The sequence below is a fragment of the Pogona vitticeps genome, chromosome 3, assembly GCF_051106095.1.
Source record: "Pogona vitticeps strain Pit_001003342236 chromosome 3, PviZW2.1, whole genome shotgun sequence".
In the NCBI taxonomy this organism is placed as follows: domain Eukaryota; kingdom Metazoa; phylum Chordata; class Lepidosauria; order Squamata; family Agamidae; genus Pogona; species Pogona vitticeps.
This window is the reverse complement of record NC_135785.1, coordinates 245400710-245411946: the sequence shown is the minus strand read 5'-3', so window position 1 is coordinate 245411946 and position 11237 is coordinate 245400710. Positions and strand designations below refer to the sequence as shown.

General features: G+C 40.4%; 1 protein-coding gene across 1 annotated transcript in view; it reads right to left on the bottom strand.

Moving 5' to 3' along the window:
- Positions 1-4775: 4775 nt before the first annotated feature.
- POGLUT3 (protein O-glucosyltransferase 3) overlaps positions 4776-11237 on the bottom strand; it is a 29924-nt gene continuing 23462 nt past the window's right edge. The window contains exon 9 of the transcript XR_012084984.2: positions 4776-4923. The gene's annotated coding sequence lies outside the window, so the exon portion shown is untranslated. The remainder of the gene's footprint in view (positions 4924-11237) is intronic.

Sequence of the window (11237 nt, the reverse complement as noted above, 5' to 3'; positions counted from 1 at the left end):
GCAAGGTTTCCCATCTGTTGAGGTCCATTCCTAAGGCCTTCAGATCCCTCTTGCAGATCTCCTTGTATAGCAGCTGTGGTCTCCCTCTGGGGCCATTTCCTTGCACTAATTCTCCATACAGGAGATCTTTTGGAATCTGACCAGCACTGCCCACAATGCCAGCAGGAAAAATGATGCCAAGCTCTTTACAAAGCAGAGGACAACCTGAATGTTGACAACACCAAGGGCAGGTAGCTGTCTACAGCAGCAGTCCCCCAACCTTTTTGGGGCTGTGGACTGGCTGGGTGGAGCGAGCTCCATGCACAGGGGACACCCCCGTGCTCAACACTGCACCCCCCCACAGGCGCAACACCCCCCCACGAGCGTGACACACCATCCTGCGTGCATGCAGGGGGGTGGAGATCTGTGACCGTGGCCCAGTTCCGGCAAGCCCATAGACCAGCACCAGGCCGCAGACTGGGTTAACAACCTCTGGTCTACAGGATACCCTCTTCTGCTCACTCACTACCATTCATGCTTGCTGAAAAACAGTCCTGACAATTGCTTTGTGTTTGGGTAAGAAGTGGTTAACGGATGGAAAAACGGGATGAGTTTCTGGGATTTTCCCTTGCGTAGTGTCAAGAAGGTGATTCCTATTAGGGTTGCTGTAAGCAGCTTCCAGCTTGATGGCACATAACAACAAATTCTACTACATTTCCTCATATATAAGATTATAATGTGAGACACAGGTGCTGTACATGTTACATCTCCAAATAATAAACGCAACATGCTATGGCTTAAGGGATTGTATAAAACAAGATTCCACAAAATGGGGGATGGCCAATAAAGCAAAACAAGGTGGGGAGGAAAAGCCTAAAAATAGCTCTGAACCAATTCTGATTATATCATAACTGTCCTTGTAAAATAATAAAATGGTGAAAACTTTTAAGTTGATGGGAATCTTCTTTGGCATAGGGATTCAGATTAAGTTTCTCTCATGATACAGAACTTTACAAATTACTTTCTTATTGTCATTACTCACTTTGCCTTGGGGAAACCAACATTTAGAAAGTACTAAATTCTATATGTGAGTCTAGTAGTCAGTGGAAAACAAATGGCAATACTTTTTGGTCCTATTTTCATTTGTTTGAAAGCATAAATATTCTCTTTCTCTCATTTCTTCTTCTTCTTGGAAAGGAACTGAGACCCATGCCCCACAGCAAAATGTGTAAGAAACAGTGCCTCAGTTTGCAGAACATCTAGTCACAGCTATGATCACAAATTATAATTTACTGCATAGGTCTTTTCATTACTGCACAAAGGGAATTTCTGCCTATGATTCATATTTAATCAGAGAAAATTTTATATCCTGAACAACCGTCTGTGCATTTCTCAGTCAACAGGTATGCCAACTGGTGGGATTCTCAGATTCATAGTCTGCCATACTGCCCTCTGCTAACCATTAGTCTCATCATATCAACTGCCAGAATTGCCTAACAGAAAAGGCACGGTTTGGCCTGTTCCTAGTCCTTTAGCAGAGATTATCTATCAAAAACAGGTAGTGCTTTCTAAACACACACACCAATGAACTGCAAAAAATGAAACTGCTATGGAGGCCAGTTTAGAAAGTGGCAGTATAACTCTTTTCTTAGCATTCTTCCTGTTGAAAAAAGACAAAGACACCATCCATCTCTGCCAGTTTTCCTCCATGCCTGGACTTCCTAAACTAATTGCTCTTCATGGGAAATAAAACATTCCCCTATTTTGATTACTACTTTCATGTTTTTCCCTTTCATGTGCCCCTCTTCCTCAGACCCATTTCTCTTTTCTTGGGCTCACTGTTCAAACTAATTTCTCAAGGAGTGGCAATGTCAGGCTTACAGCAAAACTAATTAAAAATACTTTTGACAAGTATAACAAATTTTATTTGACATAAAATTTATGCTGACACTTTTATACGTCACAAGACCGTTTTGTTCTCTTTAAAAGCCAACTTTTACATGACATAGACCCGCATGTGCAGATATAATTCTCTTAGCAACCTAAGCCTTTAGGATTGAAAGGGGATGGGACAGAACATTGTTGGTATATGTCATTAAGTTGCCTCTGACTTATGGCAACCATGTGAATTAGTGTCATATTGTTACTGTACTCAGTTTTTGCAAACTCAAGGCTGTCTGTGGCTTCTTTTATTGAATCAGTCTATCTAATTTAATATTCTTCTTTTCCTGATGCCTTCAACCTTCTCCAGTATTGTCTTTTCTACTTAGTTTTGTCTTCTCATGATGTGCTCAAAGTATGTTAATGTACATTTAGCCATTCTTGCTTCTACCTAGAGTTTAGGCTTGTTTCAATTTAGCACCCTTATTTATCTTTCTTGCAGCCCATTATAGTTATTATGCTCTCCTGCAACACCATGTTGAAATTTAATCAACTCTGTTCCCCCCCAAGCTTTCTTCAATAGCTGGTTCTGACATCCATATACAGTAATTGTGAATACCGTGCTATAGTGGCACCTACCAAGACCTGAAGATCTTTTCTAATTTTTTCATACCTGCCTTTCTAAATCTCAGTTTTCTTCTTGATTGCAGTCTGGGATATAATGTTAAATCATAAATAATGTAGCTCCAGTCTCCCAGGATGTGCCAACATTCTTCCCAGCCTAGCAATCACCTAAAGCTGCCAGCAGGGGAGAGTCAAATGACATTTATATATTCCTATTAAAGGATATTACACATTTATTGAATATAATAAAAGCTCATAATACTCTGTGCTAAATATAAATGACAATGACCAGTAAATCCTGCTCTTCCCGATGCTTTGTGAATTAATTATACATATTTTGCAGTTTAATCTGTTTCTGCTGGTCACAAGAAGCAATAAACAAACAAAAATAAATAAATAAAAAATTCTCATTTCTACTAGCCAGCTTCCAAATCCTGCCAAGGTCTGCTATAGCACCTGATCTCTCAGTAGGTATTTCCTCCATATTTTCAAATTTTTCTAGCCACCAGAGCTAGGAAAACATTCCTTAAAACTAAAAAAAAATTATCAGAATACTAAAATTCTGTGCTTAAATCCTTTATTTACATAAGTGGCAAAATATTTTAAATAAACATAATTCAGTGTACCCTCCTTCTCATCCCACTGCATGCTTTTTACATTTTGGAGAATTAAAAAAAAGAGATTATATCTTAAGATCTGGTTGCAAAAAGAGAGGAAATGTTATGTACTTTCAATCCATATCCAATTTATAGTAATCCTATGAACTAGTGACCTCCAAAAGAACCTATAATTAGCAGCCCTGTTTAGGTCTTCTTTTATTTTATCAGCCCATCTCAAATTTGGCCCCCCTCTTTTCCTGCTGCCTTCAACTCTTCCCAGTACTGTTGGCTTTTCCATTTAGTCGTGTCTTCTCATGATGTTTCCAAGGATGACCAAACAGATTGCTTCAATTTAGTCATGTTTACTTCTATAGATAGTCTAGAAGCATCATACCTATCTAGGACCAATCGCTTTTTTGACATTTACTTTTAAGAAAAGCTATTCAGGATCAGATTGTGAATATACCAAAGTTTGCAATAGCTAGTTCTTCTATTTAGCTAGATCTTGTGTTTTCTCCTAAGTAATTCCCACTAAGATCACTGGGGCTTACACCCAATGACATAGGTGTGCCAGATGTGCTGTGCAGTCTAAGGTTGCCATATCATACATTTATCTAGGAATATATCCCACTGGGTAAATTCAAGATAATTTTTGTAAATGTATTTAAGAACACATTGTATGCCTTTTAACATGCCCATCTTTAATATTCTCAGTTACTAATTTGGTTTACAGCTGATGAACAACTTTGTAGGTAGCCTGATTTGGAGAAAAACCATGCTTTTAAACTGTGGATTAATGTAATTATTTATATGAAAAAGGAAATGCTAGTTTTCTCTAGCAGAAGTTAAATCACAGGGAACAAGAGCCAGAAGTATTCTTCTTGAGTTCTGAGGACTAGCCATGAAGGTGTGAGCCATATGACCTCTTTGAAGCATCATGTGATCTTAAGCATAGCCCAGGGCAGTGAAAGATCCCTGTAGCCCAGCAGAGTCTTGGTACAGCCAGAGGTTGCATGTTCCCCCAAATAAAATGAAAATCATCAAACTCTTCTGAGTACTTTGGGGGGAGAATCAGATAAAAAGCCTGAGCGGGGGAAAATTCAGACAGACCAAAGAATAGTACATTTAGAATTCAGTTCTGCATGCCAGTGCTGTCCATGTGAGCTGAACCACACAAAAGAAGTAAAGACTGAGGTTCAAAGCTGGCACACCTGCAGCCAATTGAAGACAAACTATGAATCCAGAAGCCCTTTAGAATGTGTTCTCACTTTCTGGGAGTATATAATTCCAGTTAATCCAAATGTGCTGTTGCTGAATCACTAGAAAACCTGCTACCATAAGAACTAGTGAAAGTGTTTACTCTAATTTCAGTCTGTTCCATAGGAATATGAATCCTAGGAATATGTACACAGCCTCATAATAAAGATATGAATGGGTAGCACTTCCTCTCTTGTCTTCCTTGTTCTCTCTTTTTCTTGTTAATCTGGTTATCTTAATCCAGGGTGTGAAAATGACAGGTGCCTAAGTGCAATTTTCCCAATCACAGGGCCCTCCAGGGGCTGCACCAGTACCTCCATATGAAAACTGGAAGTGATCAGAAGGAAACCCACTTCAGATTTGGTGATGCTGGGGATTCTACTAGAACAAGTTGAGAAGGTGTATCACCATGTATGGGTGGACAGTAAAAAAAGCTGGCAGGAAAAAATGATTTATTTGAAATATGATGTCAAGAGACTGGCAAGTGAGGGAGTGATGGTTTCAGCACTTTTGAAACTTGGGCCTGTTAGCTTGTGACTCTGCTCCATTCAACTTCTGGTAGATTAAAGTGTGCTTTCATTTCCTGTTACTAGAAAAAGGAACTTTTTAATATTAATTAAAATTGTTAAAATAATTAAATATAAAATTTAAAATAACTATAAATTATTAAATATAATAATTATTAATTATTAATTAATTATTAATTATTTTCTATTAACAAGTTATCACAACTGAGACCACTCACACACATCTTAACTGATCTCTAGCCCATCCTTGACAAAAATATTTCTGTCATCTAGGCACTTGGTGGCTGACCTATCGTTGATTACAGACAACCCCCGAATCTCAAACAACTTCTAAGACACAACAGACACAGACATGGGGATAACATCCTGCTACAAACTGAGATGCCAACTCTGCCCCTACATCTACTCCAGCAACACAATTACAGGACCTAACAATGTCGCACACAACATCAAGAGCACCTTTACATGTTCCTTAGCTAATGTGATCTAAGCTACCTTTTGCCAACCTTGCCCCTCTATACTCTACCCAGGACAAACAGGACAATCTCTATGCAAAATAATTAATGGACTAAATCAGACATTACAAATTGCAGATTCACTTCAGTCAAACACACATTGTTCATATTAATGCCTACAGCTGATCTTTAAGTTCTCTTTCTTTTTCTCTCCCTCTCTCTCCCTCCCTCTCCATTTCTCTCTGCTTTTGTCTGGTTTTGTGTCTCTTCCTCTTGCAGGCATGCTTACAGAGCTAAATACCAAACAGAGGTCGTAAATTATGGCACGTGTGAAATTTATTTATTTATTTATTTAATTTCATTTCATTTATACCCCGCCCATCTGGTCCAGGGACCATTATAGGCGGCTTCCAGATACTTCAATAAAAACAGCAAATATACACAAAATTTATGACATCCGCAAGTAAAATTAACAACTAGACACCACTGATTCTTAAGTGTCCATCATAAATTCCTATTAGAGATGGGGGTATTCATCTATGAATACCCCTGCACAGCTGGAATTAATGAGGGTCCAGCCCCCTGGGGCTGGATCATCCACTCATGTGTCTGCCACTACTGCTGGCCCCGCTCTTCATTCTAATCACTCCGGAGCGCCTAGTCGGCTAGCCACTCCTGGCAGAAGGAGGGAAGACGAGTCTCCCTGCCAGGCTGATGAGTGGCTAGCTGATCAGGTGCTCCAGAGTGATTGGAAGGAACACTGGGGCCGCCGCCGGATGCCGCCCTCGTTAACTCCAGCTATACAGGGGTATTCGTTTATAAAAACCCACATCTCTAATCCCTATTTTCCACATGTCTGAAGAAGTGGGGTTAAGAAGGTCCACAGAAACTTACATTAAAATATAATAGTCTTTAAGGTGCCACAATGCTTTTTAAGTCTTTTTAAAGTTTTCTTTTGTTTTTGCCTGACACTTTGATACGAGTACCACTCCAGTGTGGTGTAGGGGATAGAGTAACAGACTGGGACTCAGGAGAACTGAATTCAAATCTCCTCTCACCCTTGGGGTCTCCCAAAGCAGCAAGCAGCACACTTTGCTTTTGTGGAGCTGGCACTTGTACAATAAAATTCTGAATACCTCCACATGGCTTGAAATAAGGCAGTGGATTATTCTCTTATCTCACTGATGCCCAAGATGCAAAAACCTCAAGAATAAAGCTGGAAAATCAAAAGCCCAATAGTTTTTGCTTGCAACCTGAAGCGTGTTTACCTGGGAAGGAAGGTGTAATCATGCAGGGAAAGAGGTTGATGGATAGACAATTGCATTCCAGCCTAAACCCCATCCATGCCCAATATGAACTTTTTTGGTCCTGTTGTAGGGCCACTGCTTTTTTGAGGCTGGGCTGGAGTGGTTCTCTGATAGAAAGGGAAAGCACTCCTTGCAAAGTGACCCTTTCCTATGCTATAGGATGCACACAACACCCTAAGTGTCATAGAAGGCCATGGATTGATTTCTGAGTAAAACTATTATGCACTCACTGCCATTCCATGAGGCTTCAAAAGCTCAAATAAAAACACGGTAGCTCCTCCTATGTCTTCCTCTATCTATGAAGAGGAAAAACACCCTTTTTTGCCAAATGGAGGAAGGCGGAAAAATGACTCCCACCAGGACAAGTTTCTGGAAGTCACTTAATACAGTGGTCCCCAACCTTTTCAATGCCAGGGACCGGTTTTGTTGAAGACCATTCTTCCAAGTACCGGGGGGGGGGGCTGCTGCCGCCGGCATCCATAAATGGGGGGGCATCTGTGCGTGGGGGTACTTGCTATGCAGAAGTATGTTATGCCATCATTTAAAATGCCTCTGAGGAATCCCAAATAAAGATCAGCTGTGCTAGTAGGTCTTTCCTGACATTTTATTAGTCACATCCTACAGGAGAAGCCATGGTCCACAGAGACCTTTCAAAGCATCAGAGGGACCTCATTGTTAAAAAGATATCAGTCAGGAGCAGGGTATAAAAGAATTTCCAAGGCATTAGATATACCATGGAACACAGTCATCATCAAATGGAGAAAAGATGGCACAACAGTGACGTTACCAAGAACTGGATGTCCCTGCAAAAGTGATGAAAAGACTAGAATAAAATTGGTCAGGGGGGCTGCCAAGAGGCTTATAGCCACATTAAAGGAGCTGCAGGAATATCTGGCAAGTCCTGGCTGTGTGGTACATGTGACAACAATCTCCCGTATTCTTCATATGTCTGGGCTATGGGGTAGAGTGGCAAGGCGGAAGCCTTTTCTTACGAAGAAAAACATCCAAGCCCAGCTAAATTTTGCAGTAACACATCTGAAGTCTCCCAAAAGCATGTGGGAAAAAGTGTTATGGTCTGATGAAACCAAGGTTGAACTTTTCAACCATAATTTCAAAAGATTAATTTGGTGCAAAAACAATACTGCACATCACCAAAGGAACACCATACCCACAGTGAAGGATGGTGGTGGCTGCATCATGCTTTGGGGCTATTTTTCTTCAGCTGGGACAGGGACCTTAGCCAAGCTAGAGGGAATTCTGAACAGTTCCAAATACCAGTCAATATTGGCACAAAACTTTCAGGTTTCTGCTAGAAAGCTGAACATGAGGAGGAACTTAATCTTTCAGCATGACAACCCTCCAAAGCGAACATCCAAATCAACAGAGGAATGGCTTAACCAGAAAATGATTGTTTTGGAATGGCCCAGCCAGAGCCCAGACCTGAATCTGACTGAATATCTGTGGGGTGATCTGAAGAAGGCTGTGCACAGGAGACGCCCTTGCAATCTGACAGATTTGGAGCGTTTTGGCAAAGAAGAGTGGACAAATATTGCCAAATCAAGATATGCCATACTGATAGACTCAAACCCAAAAAGGCTGAGTGCTGTAAAAAAAAATCAAAAGGTGCTTCAACAAAGTATTAGTTTAAGGATGTGCACACAGATGCAACCATATTATTTGTTTTTTATTTTTACTTCCCTCCACCTAAAAGATTTCAGTTTGTTGTTCAATTGAGTTGTACAGTTTATAGGTCTCATTAAAGGTGGGAAAAGTTCTGAAATGATTTATCTTTGTCTGCCTTAGTTCTTTTCAAGGAGAAAGATGTGGTAAAAATATTTTAAGTAAATAAATAAGTCCACATTAAGACTCGTTAAGAACAGAAGCAGGCAACCTGATGCCCCTCCAGACATTTCAGACTACAATTTCCATCATTCCCAAATACTAGCCATGCTGTCTGGGGTACAATCTGGACCTATTAGTTTTACAAAAGACTTGCTCATATGCTGCAGCTCTGTTCTGGTAAAAGGCAGAAAGGGGACCACCAGCAGAGGATTTTCCAGCCCAGTCAAGCCAAAAAAACCCTCTTTCTTGTAATGGTTGCTCCTGGGGCCATTGAGCTGGCCTCCCAAGCCCCACCTGCCCCCTCCAATAGAAGTTCCTGGCTTTGAGGCTTTCTCACCTCTGAGGCAGCAGCAGCAGCAGCAGCAACAGATTTTCCAGCCCAGGCAAGCCAAAAAAAAAAAAAACCTTTCTTGTAATGGTTGCTCCTGGGGCCATTGAGCTGGCCTCCCAAGCCCCACCTGCCCCCTCCAATAGAAGTTCCTGGCTTTGAGGCCTTCTCACCTCTGAGGAAGCAGCAGCAGTAGCAGCAGCAGATTTTCAAGCCCAGGAAAGCTTTAAAAACCCTCTTTTTTATAATGGTTGCTGCTGGGCCATTGAGCTGGCCTCCCTCCTCCCTCTGCCCAAACCCCCTCCGATAGAAGTTCCGTGGCTTTGAGGCCTTCTCACCTCTGAGGAAATAGCCCCAGCAGCAGCAGATTTTCAAGCCCAGGCAAGCCCACTCCACCCCTTTTTGTAATGGCTGCCGCCGTGTCCCTGCGGCCCAGCTGATGTCACCTCAGGGACGGGCACCGGGCCGCAAACCGGGGTTTGGGGAACCTTGATTTAATAGACTTTGAACCAAAGCAGGCAGATGAAAGAACAATAAAGTAAAACGGAACTACTTGGGTTCAGGACAAATTTTCTCTGAATGTGGAAAAATTCAATCAATGCAGCACTTCCATGCATGCAATGTAAGTCCCACCGTGTATACTAGAGAAGATCTAGTAAATGTTCGAGATAATGTTCTTGAAGTAGTCAGCTTCTGGTCACAGCTCATCTAATCATGCTGGAAGACAGCTGTAGAAATTTCATAAATGCTTCTGAAACTAGGCTGTGGAAATTAGCTTTGATGGAAAAACTCACTGCCCACTCACAACTGGGGTACAGACTGATTTTTATAAAACACAGCTTTCTTTCATTCTGCATTGTAATAATCATAAGGATTCTCTTAACAACCCCAGTCCCTGATGCTGAATTGTAGAAAGATGTATTGTTTTAACTAATAATACCACACAATGTGCTTACTATAGGGTATCATGGTCTATAACTATTTTATGTTTTTATATTGTATCTTATTAAAATTTTAAATTAAAAATAGCCCAATCGTTTTAACATTTTAAATTTTTTTAAATTATGGATATATATGAAATATACATAATTTCATATATATCCATAATTTTAAATCGTGCAACATTCTGATAGGATTAAGGAAAAATTATCTTTAAAAATAAGTTCTGGGTTTGTTTGTTTCTTAATCAGTTTTCTGGATCCCACTGCGCTATTGCTGACAAGAAAGTATGGGAATGGGTGTGTGAGTGGAATATGGCAAAATTGGCATATGAACTTCCGATGTACATTTTCACTATGATATCTCTTTAATTATTTTCTTTTAGAACACACTTTGAAAATATTTTAACAGTAATTGAAAGACTAGAAAACCAGAATGTCTTAATAATTCACATAAAAACAAATATTTGTATGAGTTAGTGCCTGAAATCCTTTCGCACAGGTATGTGTGCATAATATAAAGCAGTAGGAAAAATCATAGCATAGCCACAAAATATTTCCACAGGTGTGTCACACAGCAATCACAACTGGCACAGTATAATCAATTAGGCAATCAAATCATGCAGTATATTCGCGAAGGCTTTCACGGCCGGGATCTAATGGTTGTTCTGTGTTTTTCGGGCTCTTTGGCCGTGTTCTGAAGGTTGTTCTTCCTGACATTTTGCCAGTCTCTATGGCCGGCATCTTCAGAGGACAGCAACCTGTGCTCTGGTGATGACAGGTTGCTGTTCTCTGAAGATGCCGGCCACAGAGACTGGCGAAACGTCAGGAAGAACAACCTTCAGAACACGGCCAAAGAGATCGAAAAACCCACTGCATCAAATCATGCAGTGCTGGCTGCCAGGCACAAAGCCCAGCACACTTCCACAGAAGTAACTGTTATGCCAACGTCCACTGAATTTGATGATGGGAAGTTTTTGTGCAAGCTCAGTAAACAAACAATCAGGTAGGCAGTACACTGTCATGCAAACTGTATGGAAATAAGAGAATACTGCTCATGCTTTTTCAAGTAACGCTTTCTAGTTACCAGTATACTGTTGCTCAGAATGATGGTGGTGGTTTTTAATTTTTTGGGGAAAAAATCAAATTATAGTTATATGGATGATGATGATGATGATGATGATGATGATGATGATGATGATGATGATGATGATAATAATAATAATAATAATAATAATAATAATAATAATAATAATAATAATAATAATAATAATAATAATAATAATAATAATAATGAGTGTGATACTCTTTAAAAATCAAGCTGGAATATACAGCGGTGCCCCACATAGCGACGATAATCCGTTCCGGATAAATCGTCGCTATCCGGAATTGTCGCTATACGGGGCAAAAAAACCCCCATAGGAACGATTAAACCCTGTTTAATGCGTTCCTATGGGGGAAAACTCACCGCTATGCGGAAATCCTCCATCCAGCCGCCAT